This window comes from Gymnoscopelus microlampas, assembly GCF_963454915.1.
Source record: "Gymnoscopelus microlampas genome assembly, chromosome: 23".
NCBI classification, from domain to species: domain Eukaryota; kingdom Metazoa; phylum Chordata; class Actinopteri; order Myctophiformes; family Myctophidae; genus Gymnoscopelus; species Gymnoscopelus microlampas.
In genome coordinates, this window is record NC_139960.1 from 5,259,500 (window position 1) to 5,275,702 (window position 16,203).

General features: G+C 42.3%; 1 protein-coding gene across 3 annotated transcripts in view; it reads left to right on the forward strand.

Annotated features, from left to right (window-relative positions):
- The first annotated feature begins 889 nt into the window (after positions 1 to 889).
- The window catches only part of large1 (LARGE xylosyl- and glucuronyltransferase 1), a 142,563-nt gene continuing 127,249 nt past the window's right edge, over positions 890 to 16,203 (forward strand). For all 3 annotated transcript variants that reach the window (XR_014600201.1, XR_014600202.1, XM_084049800.1), the window contains exon 1: positions 890 to 1,748. The gene's annotated coding sequence lies outside the window, so the exon portion shown is untranslated. The remainder of the gene's footprint in view (positions 1,749 to 16,203) is intronic.

The following is a 16,203-nucleotide window of genomic DNA, read 5'->3' on the forward strand; positions in this document are numbered from 1 at the left end:
CACTCTCAGATTCATGGGGGTCCTTTAAATAAAATAAAAACGTTTCAGAACCACTGCTGTAAAATCCTCAGCAGCGCATCCTTAAGAGAGACCCTAATCCACTGGGCTCTTGTCCATGTTTTGCTCCAAACGCCTTTGCCTGAAATGAGAGAGGGAGCCCCCCTCCCAGGGTGAGGATGACGCGCTCCTGGATTGGCTGAAAGGATGAACGGGTGGGCGGGACGGGCTCCTGGATTGGCTGAAAGCATGGATGGGTGGGCGGGACGCGCTCCTGGATTGGCTGCGCGGTGCTTGTCAGGAGCGGAGGAGGCTGGGAAGAAAGGACTGCGTGTGTGTATGTGTGTGTGTGTGTGTGTGTGTGTGTGTGTGTGTGTGTGTGTGTGTGTGTGTGTGTGTGTGTGTGTGTGTGTGTGTGTGTGTGTGTGTGTGTATGTGTGTGAGGGAGTGAGTGTCAGTGTTGCCATGTCGGCTTATTATAAGCAACTTTGGGCTTATTTTTCTGTAAAGTTGCTTGTAAATATTGGTAGTTGGGCTTGTTTCTTAATGCTGTTTAAACCAGCGGCTCTAAAACAACAGGTCAAGGACCCCCAGATTAATATGAATTTGTCCACCAACCCCCCTATCTAAAAATATTTTGGGCCAGGGAGTGGGACCCCCATACAAGATGTTTTTTTTTTCTCCAAGATTATTTTCTTTTTTTGTTTAAATAGTAGATCTACAAGCTCAGTTGTGAGCTTGTAGATCGGCTATTTCAAAGCCTAGTCGCTTATTTCGGGCTTGTTTTCATAGACCTGGTTGCTTATTTCTCTCTCTAAATCTGGCAACACTAGTGAGTGTGTGTGTGGAATGAGTGTGTGTATGTATGTGAGTCGAGAGGCCGTGTTGGAAAGTGGAGCACCACGCAATCACTGCTGCTCTAAACGACCGACCTGAAGAATGCTGCATTGCTTGTTTACGGCCGGATTTATGCGCATCCGGACACATGGAAACCACTGATCTGATGTAACGGAGCTTCGGAAGGACATTATCCCCGCTGCCAAGGAGTCTGCCTAGTGCCTGCCTGCCGCATCTACCCGGGTCTGTGTGTGTGTGTGTGTGTGTGACTGTCTGTGTGTGTGTATGTATGTATGTGTGTGTGTGTGTATGTGTCTGCCGGCAGCTTGGTGACAACGATCCAATGATGACAGAACACACAGAGACCCCCCGGGATCTGAACTGAACTGGCGCTGCGGCGGCGAGGAGGCGACACGATCACATCTTTTTACCCGGGGAGAAGTCTCTTTAACGCGGGCCCCGTCTAGTGCGATGATGACAACAACAGTGCACACAGTTTTTTTTATGGTGCTATTGGCGTTAGCCTGGGCTAACAGTGTGAGATCTTAGAGGCCAAGCTGCTTGGGCTTCAAGTGGCGACCCCGTCACAGCTAAGTACCTTGAAATAAACCCCCCCAAAGTCTCCGTGGAAGAGGAAGAAGTATAGACGCTACTGTCCGGTTTTTACGCGAGAAGAACAGCAGGCAGCCAGCCTGCCGTGACTGACTTGCACATAAAAGTGCTGTCTTTTGTGCTCGTCTGATTACTATTGTGAACATTGTCTTCGCTGGAGAGAGAGAACGAGTCTATTATAGTGGCAGAGCTTCTTGAGTGTTGCTGTGTGTGTTGTTGAGGTTCAGCTGCTGTCTGTCTGCTCTGCTGTCAGGATACAGAGACCAGCCAGAGAATTGCATTGCATCCACCTTCTGCATCAGGTGAGTGTGGGTTTGTCACGCTGTGTTATTCATAAAACTGCGCATCACCTCAGAACCTTGGACAGCTCCTTTTTTGTGTTTTTATTTGTTGCTGCGGTATCCCCCCAAAAATGTCTAAATCGGGCGTCAAGAGTGTGACGAATGATCTATTTTTACCCCCCATTGCCTAACCTTAAAAAGTCCTTGCGCGTAAATGTCCATTTAGACACTAGACAGGCCTTTGCTGCTCATTCAGAGGGGAGTGCGTCGCCAGACCAAACACCCAAACCTTGGGGAATCGGGGCAAAAAACACCCCATTAATTCCCGTGGGTTACACAGCGAGTTAGTGTAGTCTGTAACCAGTGGTGGAAAAAGTACTCCCATTTTTTTTAAACTTTAAGTAAAAGTATCAATGCCGCAATATAGAAATACTCTGTTACAAGTGAGTCCGGAATTCAAAATGCACTTGAGTAAAAGTATAGTCTATAGTACAGGCATCACAATGTACTTAAAGTACCAAAAGTAAAAGTGCTCCTTATGCAGAATGTCTCATTTCAAGTTTTCAAATGTATAAACATCCTTTGATGAAATAGCAGGTCTGCAAGCTCACAACAATGCATGCATCGCTACACATTGTGAACTTGTAGATCTGCTATTTCCAAATGGCCGAAATGTATATAGGGCTGAAGTGGTTAATGTATGTTATTTTTTAAATTATACATCTACAAAGTAACAAGTACCTAAAGTGTTCAAATAATTGTAGTGGAGTATAAGTACAATATTTGGATCCGAGATGTAGTGGAGTAGAAGTAAAAGTATTGGAAGTTGGAAATACTCAAGTAAAGTGCAAATACCTCAAAATTGTACTTAAGTAAATCTACTTAATTACTTTCCACCACTGGTAGTCTGTAACAAAGTTATTACAGCGAGCGGACTGTCAGCAGCATTTAAGTTTACCCCCTCTTTCTCTTTAAAATGGAGCCTCTCTCCACCTGATGCTGGAGGATGTGCGAGGATTTAGCAAGCTAAACTGTGACATGGAACAATTGACCAAAACAGCTCTTCCCTGTCCCCTGGTTCTCAAACTTCTTAATTTCAAGGACCCCCATAACTTAGAGTTACAGACCTGTAAGGGTCCACTTGGAACCCCCTCAAGGAACCCTGAGGGTCCCTGGACCTCACTTTGAGAACCACTGCCCCAATGTTGACGTTATGTACGGCCTGAACGCCACTAACTGTTTCAAGTCGCACATGCCATGCTTTTAAGAATATTACAGGAATTAACAGTGTCAGTGAATAGTGATACTCCATGAAGCTGTCTTTATTTCTATGAATGTAGTATTTATGTTTTTACTTCATGCTCACATAAGCTGCAGCTGCAGCATGTCTGTGTGACTGCATGCAACGCACGTCTGTGTTTGACATTCACTCATTCAGTCAGTCAGTCCATAACTTGGTGACATGTACTGTCTGACATATGTCCTACTCTATAGGTATATTTTGCCTTGTATGTCATTGATTAGTGGGCATGTATGCAGGATCTCACAGTAGGCACAACAAAACAAACAACCCTGTGCTGCTGTGTGGGCTCAGGCTGCTTCATTGATTTCCACGTTAAGCCGGGGCATCGAACAGCCACATTTCTAAACGATGCAGTCATCACAGTGTAATCACTTTTCCACATTATGGCAGTTGATTGCTCAATAATGGTGATGTGCATTGACTCGTCTGAACCAAGTATATGAGTGTCCCCGATATTGAGAATCGCAAAAGAGCCCCTTGACCTGCGAGTCGGTGTGCAAAAAGCCTCTCTCTGGATTGTGTGAGTTGTTGTTATCCTAGTCAAATTGACTGCTCGGACAGCCAGGCATATCCTACAACATGATGTTGTATTGAAATAAGTTTGTCTAGCCGTGACATGGTTTGTAGTAGGCTCAGAGAGTGGTGCTGGGCTCTGTGCTGCTGAGCATTATCGCGGTTTACTTTGTATGGAAGCCCCTCTCTCTCTCCTTTCCAAGCCAGTAGCATCAAATCAACTGTTATAGTTAATGTCACTGAAGGTCTGCACAGGCATGAGGACATCTTCTTTTGGAATATCAGTTTTCTCTTAAAATATGTTGAGTATTCAACTGGGGGCTCCACAGCCTGATATTGCCTTGAATAATAAATGGAGGAGACGATCAGTTTAATTTACACGTTGCCAGAATGGCAGGCTTTATCATGGCGGGATTGCCTTCTGTGTGTATATATGGCCTTTATTATTTAAAGGAAACAACGTTAAGTGCTCCGATATGAATCTCGCTGGTGTAATAAACCCAGCAAGGGACATGCTATCACAGAGTCCCAATTAACTCCAATGAATTACTTTCTTATCACCCTTCCCTAAATGTTTTATTGTTGCGATGGACCAGTAAACATTATGAAGGGCGAAATTAGAAGACAGGGGACTGTTACCATTGAGCAAGGTCAGCTGCTTTTATAGACCGGCTTCCCTGGATCCAGCCCACTGAAGCAGTTTATAGGTAACTACATTATTAGCACATCTCTATTACGCCCATTTCATAAAAAAAATCTATTGGCCATTCAGCAATCTGGAATTGGATGCATTTCTTGATTCATGGGCACATTGATAAGCCTTCATGGGACCAGATGAAGCTGATAGGGTGGAGTGAACCATTTGAATGATTAAAGACGCGGTGGTGAGTGGTTAGCCATTCAAAAAAAAGCACCATTAGTGTAGTGTGTAACGTGATGTCATAGAACACTGGTGGATTGGGGTTCCAGAGATACAAATATGCAGTGGTGGAAAAAGTACTATTTTCTTTTTACTTAAGTAAAAGTATCAATACTGCAATGTAGAAATACTCTGTTACAAGTAAAAGTCCGGAATTCGAAATTGAGTAAGTAAAAGTGCAAAAGTATTGGTATCAAAATATACATAAAGTATTAAAGTAAAAGTACTCATTAAGGTTTCAAATGTAGAAAAAAATAGCCGATCTACAAGCTCACGCTTGTAGATCGGCTATTTTCAAATGGGCAAAATGTATATTGGGCTGAAGTGGATACATACTTAAGTACATGTACATAACTTAAGTACAGTACTTGAGTACATGTACTTAGTTACTTTACACCAGTGTTCATCAACCCTGGCAAAGGGCCAAATTTTGGGCCGCGAGTACTGCTGAGGTGTGCCGCGCCGTTTGAAGAAAGTGTGAACCCAGCCCCTCGAGAACAATAGCGGTGATCGTCCGTAAATCGATACGGCCATCATCCGTTTCACACACAGCCACGCCCGAGTCCATTCAGTGTAGCGACCATCACCCATAGGAATGCAAATATGTTGTCCTACCTGGTACTGTATAAAAGGGGCACAGGGTACATGCTTTGGCACTCAGTATTATTACTACAAGATGATGAGAGCTCCACCAGCAAAGAAGAGATGCACCCAGGGCCAGAAGACGCTAAATTCTAGGTGTGCCCTGGGATATTTTGGCTATGCCAGGTGTGCCTTGGCACCAAAAAGGTTGATAAACACTGCTTTACACCACTGCAAATATGGTATCAAATGGGTGGGGTTGGGGGGCTCGGCCTGATGCATATCAGACTGGGGGTCCTTGATACTCAAAAGGTTATTTATCACTGTTATAGAAGGGAAAAAAAAGGAGGGAAAAAAAAGAACATGGATATTCTGACATGCTTTGCTTTCGTCCGGCACGCCGACACATTCTGCTTCTCCAGGGTGGGATGAACGCATTCTGCAGGGGGGAATCAGACTTACTGCCGAAAGTATTTGTAATTGTTTATGTTTTGAGCTGTGTGATCAGACAGTTCATGGCATGCCATCTGGCTCTGTGTTGGAAGGCCTCCCGGTTTCATGCCGAACGCAAATAGAACTGAACCAGCCTCGCCCCAGCTCTCCTGCGAGGATTAAAGAATCCGCCCTCTGCTCCGACATTCTGACGGACACCAGTCGCCAAACCATTTTGGTCCGCCCGTCCTTACTTTTTCCAAAGATACGTGCCAGACTTAAGAGTGAAAAGTAAAAAAAAATATTCATTTAGATTCTCGATTAGATTCTCGTTAGTTAACGATGATACTGCCTCAGATCTTAATTTTACAGGTCCTTCTAGTTTTGGTGTTGCAAAACCTATTGTAGATCTGCCCGTTTCAGAGAGAAATTACCAATTCATGATGGATGTCAGACTTCAATCTTAACTCTTTTTGAGGTCAGATGCTAATCTTGTAAGTCTGCGCTTTGATTTATTCCTGATAACTTTCCCCCAACACATCGCTGCATATCCAGAGCATTAACAGCTAATGTTATTTGACTCTACTTGTTTACCGTGAAACCTTAAGATACCAAAAATAGCCTAATTATTTTGTTTTTACAACAAAAAATAAAATAAAATAAGCTCAGACATTTTTTTTTTTACAAATGCACACAACTCATACTTAGACAGGATTTCAATATATGACAACTTAAAGGCATAATATGTAACTTTAGCCCATCATTTCCCTCTATACCAGTAATTGTCAGCTACTGGAGTAGTGTGGTGGTGTTTACCTGCAGAAACACATTGCCCTCTCTTGCTTTATTTTGGTGTTTTCACTGTTTGTTTTGGTAGACAGGGATGTTTTTTGGGCGTCTACGAAAACAAACAGTGAAAACACCAAAATACAGCGAGAGGGCAGTGTGTTTCTGCAGGTAAACACCACCACACTGATAATACTCCACTGGCTGATAACCGCTGGTAGAGTAAACGGGTAAAACATGTGGTTATTGTTTTGTTTTTTAAAAAGGTAAACACAGGCCAAAGTTAAATACTGTACCTTTTTAAATACTTGACTTTGACACTTATTATTAGTCTGGTTTCAGACCAATGACGTTGTCTGCCAACAAACTGTACTTAGCAGTCACTCACAGCACATCCAAATACCATTTAGAGTAGGTGCTGGACCAATAATATCATAAGACAGAAATACAAACGCCAAAGAATGTCTGCACTTTGTCTTTGTCGCTCCCTTAAGTGCAATCTATTGGCACGTCACGAGTGACGTTTTGAGCTAATGCTCTCCTTCAGACAAACAGACCTTTTTTTCTGTCTGCCATGAAACTGTGAACCGTTTTTTCGTGAACATTTGTGCAAATCTTTGAATATACAGTGTAGATGTTTTAAAGTAAACATTTTTTAACTCAAATCTTTTCTTCTGGGGGTCCCTGGAACATAACCTTTTCATGTCAAGGACCCCCAAAATTATATGTTTTTGTCCGCCAACCCCATCTCAAAATATCTAGTTCCAGGGACCCCCAGAAGCAAAGATTTGAGGTAAAAATGTTGTTTTCAAAAAAATATATATACATATATATTTTTTGAAAACAACGTTTTTACCTCAAATCTTTGAATACGTGTATTCAAAGATTTGCACAAAATGTTAATGTTCAAGATTTTTTTTAAATAGCAGATATACGAGTGCCGCGCTATGAGCTTACATATCTGCTATTTTTGAATAGCCAAAGTATAGAATAATGGTTGTAGCTGAAATCTAAAATGACACAGATGCGTTCCCGGATCGAGTGGGTTAATATAGAATGGTTTAACTGCAGTCTGCCTCCTGCGTCTCTTTGTTTCCTACGTGTCTTAACTAGCAATACACATGTCTACTCTCTGGTACACAAACAAGGCTCCCTCCTCCTGCAACTGGTAATCACATGGACCCTAGCGTCTGCATTCTGGGCCCGTCATAATAGGCGGAAATATCCCATTCTACAAGCTCACAATGTGTTGCATTGCGAGTACGTTGTGAGCTTGTAGATCGGCTATTTTCGGTGACAAGATTTGGTGTAGAGGGAGAAAAGCAGGGGGCCAACTGTATAGATCAGTGGTTCCCAAACCTTTTTTAGCTCGAGACCCAAAAGAGAAATTAGGCGACCCAAACAAGTGAAAATAGCAGATCCACAAGGTCACAACGCGTCGCTTCAAACCGCGATGTGAGCTTGTAGATCTGCTATTTTCACTACTTCTTAAACTAAAAAATAAATAAATATATATATATATATATATATATATACGTATGTAAATTATCCAATTTTTTTGTTGTATTAATGAAATACTTGTTTGTAGTATTAGGAGTTGATTTTCTTTGTTGAAACTTTAAAAAATCTTTTGAAATAACATCTTTGGTCCACGACCCAAAGATGGGTCCCGACCCACTGTTTGGGAAACGGTGGTATAGACCAGTGGTTTTCAAGCTTTTTCATGCCAAGGACCCCTAAATTGATATACGTTTGGCCGCGGACCGCCCATCTGAAAATATTTTGTTCCAGGTACCCCAGAAGCAAGAATTTGTGTTAAAAATGTTTGCTTTAAAAATATATATATATTCAAAGTTTTGCACACATTTTCACGTCTCCTTTTTTTTCTCAAAAATAGCAGATCTACAAGCTCATTGCGCGTCACTCTGTGCCACGCTATGAGCTTGTATATCTGCTATTTTTGAATAGCCAAAGCTAAGTGGTAAAAATGATTGTGACGTTATGTTAACTAATTTCACTGGGGACCCCCTGGTTCCCCCCCAAGGACCACTGGTGGTCCCCGGACCACTGGTTGAGAACCACTGGTATAGACCCCTTGGGGACCCCGGTAAACAATGTACACATGGTTTTAAGTGGTTAAAACAGTGCTTATTGCAGTATCATCCTCCACTCTAAATGTGATAACTCTCTCTCTCTGACTCATCATATGCACGTAAACACTAATCACTGTTTTCCCTCAGTTGGCTGAAAAAGCCAAATCACTCATTTGCCACAAGGCATTAATTGTTCACTTTCGCCCGTCCCCACCGTTGACCTGACAAAGCTTCGCCTTGTTCTAACCAATCCTGTGGTTTTCAGGGGCTATCATGACAGCCCCGCTTGGCCGTGCAGTGACACTCTGGTATTTTAACACAGCGAGACGGCTCAGTGCGCACGTGAACGACCCTCTCATTAAATGTCATTACACGTCTTAGCAACAGAGCAGACAAACCGAGATTCTGTGTGCGGTGACTCAGGCATGTTTAAAAGCAAACCGTTTAGCCATTTTTTCCCTTCAAATTATGAAAAACATGTACATTTTCAGAGCTGTTGCCGACTGCTGTTGGCGGATGTGATGACAAAGCATTGTAGCTGGAATGCAAATGTGTGTGTGTGGAGGACCGAGGTCCTGTCAGGCATAGAAAAGCACCCTGCATCCCTGGACTCAGGAATTAGCAAGCCAAATTTCGGATAAACAAATCTGCTCATTTAGAATTTCGGACACAAGGCAGAAGAAGGTCCTGCGTTGTGCAGTCAAGTGTAGCTGCCACAAATACACTTATCAGGCCGAGCTGAAGGCAAGACACTGCTCTATTAACCCATGAAGACCGGGGACGCATCTCTGTGTCATTTTTAGATTTCTTTGGCTATTCAAAAAATTAGCAGATATACAAGCTCATAGCGTGGCACCGAGTGCCGTGCTATGAGCTTGTACTGTAGATCTGCTATTTTTTGAAAAATTGTGAAAATGTCTTTGAATGTATATATTTTAAAGTGAACATTTTTAACTCAAATCTTTTTACTTCAGGAGATTCTACAAATATCTTCTAAATCCTAACAGTTTTTTTTGAAAAAACGTATCTTGCTATAATCAGTGGTTCCCAAACCTTTTCATGTCAAGGACCGCCCAAAATGATATGTATTTGGCCGTGAACCCCCATCTCAAAATATGTTCTTCCATGGACCCCCCAGAAGCAAAGATTTGAGTTAAAAATGCTTCAAAATATTGAAAGATTTGCACAAATGTTCACGATTTTTCAAAAATAGCAGTTATACAAGCTTGTAGATCTGCTATTTTTGAATAGCCAAATAAATCTTAAAATGACACGGATGCGTTCCCGGTCTTAATGGGTTAACCTCTCTGACCTTCTCCGCCCACTACAGAGCTATCTAGTGCACCTCCACCTATCCCTTTAACTACCACATCTGTCACTATCCAGTATTAAGATACATGGCGAGGTGAGATCACAATGGCTGCTTATTCATCAACAAGTGAATGACTTTGAATAACTTGTTCACTGTTCATTCTTTTATGAAATGCAAAATATTTATATTAGTGTTTTTAACCCATTAAGACATTGAACTGTGGGTTCGGGTTTGGGTTTTAGATTTGAGCTAAAAAGCATTATTTTACACTTTGGGCTATTCAAAAATAGCAGATATACAAGCTCATAGCGCGGCACTGAGCTTGTAGATCTGCTATTTTTGAAAATTTGTGAACATGTGTGCAAATCTTTGAATATATATATTTTTAAAGCTAACATTTTTAACTCAAATCTTTGCTTCTGGGGGGTCCCTGGAACAAAATATTTTGATGGGGGTCCGCGGCCAAATACATATCATTTTGGGTGTCCTTGACATGAAAAAGATTGAGCACCACTGATATAGAAACATACGTTTTTCAGAAAACTGTTGAGATTTAGGAGACACGTAGAATCGGCTTCAGGTCTCAATGTGTTAACCATGGTAATAGTCAAACTGTTGCAAATAACAACTCAAACAGATATATTACAGTATAGTGCAATGCAAGTATGCATCACTTTTTATGTATGCATCACTTTTCGTGCGTGCGTGCGTGCGTGCGTGTGTGTGTAATCTGCAGTGTGTAATCTGCAGCGTGTGTGTGTAATCTTTACACCTCTGTAAAGGGTGTTGACAGTGAGAGTGCTGTGTTTAAAAAATAACTTACCGGTATCTACAGTACAAGTTAATAGCTTTGTTAGCTTCTAGACCTGTGTTCTTTTTTTTGGCACGTGACTCCCTCTTTAAGTTCATTATGGTACCACACGACTCTCCCTATTTCCACTGAACAGGTTTCTTTTCAAAGGATTTTGTACACAACTGTTTCTGAATGCACTTGTTTCAGGGCCCTCCAGGTGAGATCGCTTGAATGTACACATTTGATTGGTCTTGTCAGCACATATCTCATGCCAGAAAAAGCAGTATCACAAACAGACCATAATACCGTTGGCAGTTGACATGTGGTAATCTAGTTACCTGGAGCTGTCATACGTCCCAGTTACGTACATTCTGCCGGTGCTTCTCTCTTACTCTCTAACCGTGATGAATAGAACGCATGCAATTAGAACAATTCGTTCAGAATTCAGATTCTTCGGCAAATGATTTTCTTCAGTCTGGCATTTTGACCAATAACTGTCATTAAACCTTTCTATTGTCTACAGTATGTCACACACATTTATTGAATGGTGATAGAATCATCCGCTAGCTTACTCACTTCTATAATTGATTATTAATTATGTCTTAAAATAATGGCTCTTTTTGTAATTGCAATCAGATCTAAACTGTGAGATGCCCCCAGCATTTCTGCCAGAATATGAAGGCTGTTGTACTTTAAAAGTGTGCTGGAGTTATCAGTCAATTGTGTGATATTGTTTAGCCCAGTCTTTATTGTCAACATTGAGCTCATGGTTGAAACTTTGTTTGCTTGTGTTTTGGCACAGTGATGTCCATAATGGCAAGCTCTTATGCTGGCTTTTTTCCTGTTCATTTTGTAACATATTTTGTCCTGCACCAGTGGAAAAAAATGGATGTGAAATTATGTGCATAATATTTACTGTCTGTATTGTAATGGTTATGAATTAGCTACACTTCTTAACTATTTGAAGGTTTCAGTGAATTCCTTTATGATTGTTGGGGGGACCAGCTGTAGTCCTGCTGTCTATTATTATGTATATACCTTGATACAGGCAGCAAATGTAATGTGTAAATGTAACATGAATGACTTCAAAAACATAAACAAATGGCAAAACGTATTTTATACAAAATAATAATAATCATAATAATTTGAAAACTGTATTCATCCATGGAAATAGGCTACAGTTTCACAAATGTATTTTAGACAATATAGCTCACTAGACCAGGGGTCTTCAATGTTTTTTGGGCCAAGGACCCCTTAGCTGTCAATACTAAGTAAACTTGACCTTTCACCCTGTACTTGGTTTGCTCTTGGTCCACATGGTCCACTGTGTGTGGACCATGTCATTCGCCGTACTTGGTTTGCTCTTTTTCCCCTCTACACCAAACCTCTTCGCCGAAAATAGCAGATCTACAAGCGCACACCGTTGTGCGCTTGTAGATCTACAATGTTTGGCTTAAGTTCTCTCCTCAGAGTAGGGAAGGCTCGGTTGAAGATTTGGCGGACCCCCTTTTAGTAACTCTGAGGGACCCCCTACGGGTCTACTGTGTGTGGACCATGTCATTCGCCTGTGCACTCGGTTCTGCTGTGGTTCCAGGCTGAAGGCAGCGCCGGTGCAAAGGGAAACTCTCACACACACACAAGAGAGCAGAGAAGGACCTCGTCGTTCATGCCGCTGTCCTCTGCCTCAGTGATGCAGCTGATTTCCTCTGCCGTTCCAGCCCCTCCCTTTGGGGGACCACACGGGGCCCACCAAGGGAAAATTCTTATGATAGATGCAACGGTAATGTTACAGCGATGCGCATGATGTGCCACTACATTAGCAGGAGCTATTGTGGGCTTCAGAGGCCCCGATTTTCTTCCATAACCCAGTTAGATTGATGATTGAAACATCCCAGCAGCGAGGCATGATGGCGGTATCATAGAATCAAATTGATGCCCGGGCTGTAGGACCATTTGCCTGTGGTCAAGGGTGATGTATTAATCGCGTGTTCCTCTATTCAATGCAAATTGAATATGCTGGCGTGCGGCACGGAGTGCCATGTACAAGTGGAGCCATAGCTCACCGCGTCAAATGAGGCCGGCGGTTACGCCATTGGTTCTCAAAGTGGGGTCCGGGGTCCCCCAGGGGTACTTGAGGGGGTTCCAGGGGGTCCCCAGCTAGATGATGGACAGGAACCATATGGACCCTTATGGGTCTGTAACTCTGAGAGTGTACAAATGGAACCAAATGGACCCTAACGGGTCCATTTGGTTCCATTTGTACACTCTCAGAGTTAAATTAACATTGGTTTTACAATGTGAATTGGGGTCCCAGAGGTATAAATGCCATTAAATGGGGGTCCGTAGCCTAATGCGTGTCAAACTGGGGGTCCTTGAAATTAAAATGGTTGAGAATCACTGCTAGAGAGTCGTAAAAACCTTCTCTTATTGGGGTGCCTGGCTTATCTTTTCAAATGGGGGTCCGCGGGCTAATAAGTGTCAATTTGGGGGTCCTTGACATGAAAAAGTTTGAGAACCACTGCCTTACGCCATTGGTTCTCAAAGTGGGGTCCGGGGACCCGCAGGGGTCTTTGGGGGGGGGGGTACCAGGGGGCCCCAGCTAAATTTGTTAATATAACGTCACAATCTTTTAACCACTTTACTCTTTAACATTTCATTTGATTTCATAATTTGGCTATTTTTGAAGAATCGTGAACATTTGTGCAAATCTTTGAATATATATATATTTTAAAGCAAACATTTTTAACTCAAATCTTTGCTTCTGGGGGAAATGCACATAACATTTTCAGATGGGGGGGGTCCGCAGCCAAATATATATCACTGTGGGGGTCCTTGACATGAAAACGTTTGAGATCCACTGCCTTACGGTGGTTAGCCTACTGCTTTGTGAATTAAAAAAAATCTGTATTCCCTCTTTCGCAGCGAATTAATTGTCTCTTTAAATAAAAATAAAAATGAATATTCCATGTTTTTTTCTCACGGGGTGTGGGTGGCTGCAGTGACAGTTGGACAGTGGGAACAGATTGGGCTGTCGACAGCCTGTTGATTGGCAGTTTGGCATGAGAATACAGGTTGCCCGAAGCTTTGTGCGAGGACATGGCACACGTGTGTGTGTGTGTGTGTGTGTGTGTGTGTGTGTGTGTGTGTGTGTGTGTGTGTGTGTGTGTGTGTGTGTGTGTGTGTGTGTGTGTGTGTGTGTGTGTGTGTGTGTGTGTGTGTGTGTGTGTGTGTGTGTGTGTGTGTGTGTGTGTGTGTGTGTGTGTGTGTGCCACGCCGCTTGTGGTTAATTTCCATAACAGATGGGGTATGATTGACCGCCCCTGCCAGTGTCTGTGCACCAGTACCATGTCGTCCTGCATCCTCAGTACAGATCTGATTGAGTTCCAGCCTTTCCTCCTCCTTCTCCTGAAATCCTTTGCTTAGGCTGTAGCATGCCGTTTCCTGTTCTCTTACAGCAGTGGTTCTCAAACCTTTTCATGTCAAGGACCCCCAAATTGACACTTATTAGCCCGCGGACCCCCATTTGAAAAGATAAGCGAGGGATCCCCATAAGAGAAGATTTGTATGGCTCTCTAGCCCCAAGGACCCCCAAGGACCCCCAGTTTTTCATGCATTTGTCTATGGACCGCCATTTAATGGTATTTTTATCTCTGGGACCCCAATTTCTATTGTAAAATCTATGTGAATGTAACTTAGAGAGTGTACAAATGGAACCAAATGGACCTGTTAGGGTCCATTTGGTTCCATTTGTACACTCTCTGAGTTACAGACCCATAAGGGTCCATATGGTTCCTAAGTTCCTAACTATCTATCATTTAGCTGGGGACCCCCTGGAACTCCCTCACGGACCCCTGGGGGTCCCCAGACCCCACTTTGAGAACCACTGTCTTACAGTACCAGTGGTGGAAGAAGTTCTACCAGTAGGGGAGTAGAACTGTAAAGTTAAAATTAGGGATCGGACGATATGAAAATTACGTCACGATTATTGTGGCAAAAAATAGTTGCGATTATTGACATTATCGCGATAATCAAATATGCTTAACATTTAAAATGCCACTTTTGTTAACCACTCTAACATTCCTATTACGGGGGGAACATCCGCCAAAAATTGCCGATCTGCAAGCTTGTAGATCTTCTATTTTTGGCGAATTGTTTTGTGTTGAGTGAGTGAAATAAGAGCGTACCAAATGCGCTCTTTGCTGGTCCGTTTTATCAAGTATAGAGTATTGGTTCTCAAAGTGGGGTCCGGGGACCCCCAGGGGTGCTTGAGGGGGTTCCAGGGGGTCCCCAGCTAAATGATAGACAGGAACCAAATGGACCCTTATGGGTCTGTAACTCTGAGAGTGTAGAAATGGAACCAAATGGACCCGTTGTACACTCTCAGAGTTAAATTAACATTGATTTCACGATATAAATTGGGGTCCCAGAGATAGAAATGCCATTAAATTGGGGTCCGTAGCCCTAATGCATGCCAAACTGGGGGTCCTTGAAATTAAAATGGTTGAGAATCACTGCTAGAGCTGTAAAAAAAAAAAACTTCTCTTATTGGGGTCCCTGGATTATCTTTTCAAATGGGGGTCCGCGGGCTAATAAGTGTCAATTTGGGGGTCCTTGACATGAAAAAGTTTGAGAACCACTGGTATAGAGGGTTTAAGTGGTACTGAATTTGCAGCTCAACAAAAGCTAATTCACCCTAGTGTATGACAGAGGTCAATTTCGTGGTGAATTAAAATCTCTGCGATACGATTATTGTGGGTGGTTTATTATCACAATCAACGATTAATAGCGATTATCGTCCCATCCCTAGTTAAGTACCTCACAATTAAGTACAGTACATGAGTAAATGTACGTGGCTACTTTCCACCACTGTCTGTCTCATTACTTTTTAGCTGTGATAATATATTTTTTATTAAGGCTGAAAAGCTAATGTCTTGTATCCCAGAGGCATCAGTTCTGATGAAGTTGCATTGAAATCCTAAAACCTTTTTTTTCCCTCTTTAAGATTAGCTCTAAGTGGACTTCTTTGAGAAGTTAAATTGTAAGTGAAGTCAGTTAATTCCGCTAATCTCAGATTTGAGAAGAAGCCGGATTGATCTAAAACACGTGGATTATTAACTGCTAAAACCCTATACTTAGTTGACTGGATTCTCTAAATTAGGCCGCCTCCTGTTTTCGCTGTACATGAAATATCTGATTACATTAATAGCTGATCTACAAGCTCACAACACGGTATGTTATGAGCTTGTAGAACAGCTATTTTCATCAAATGTTCCCTCCAGAATAGGCTGGCTAAGAAAAATGACATTACAACATGGGTTTTCAATTTCAACAGGGGGACCCTGACATAAAAGAGAGAGTGACTGGGAATAGTTGATTGTCCCACCAACAGCCGGTTGGTGGTTATTTGTGCAGACCGTAATGTGGAGGAAGATAGGAGATGATTTTCTTTGGACTAAAGCCTTGGACCAGAGGGTATTGTGTGCAGGGCTTGACATTAACCTTTTGAGGGACTAGTCCTTCAGACAAGTACATTTCCCCATTCACTTGTCCAGGCACTAAAGTTACTTGTCCGTGTAAAAATGAGGTCATATGGATGAGATGGGAATACGTTTAATCATAGAATAATTAGTTTGATTGGTTGTTTAACAGAATACACAAAGAAAGATTTCACGGTGGTGTACACCATTATACACTGGACCAAAGCCATCCATGCTACCATTTAGACCAGTGGTTCTCAAACTTT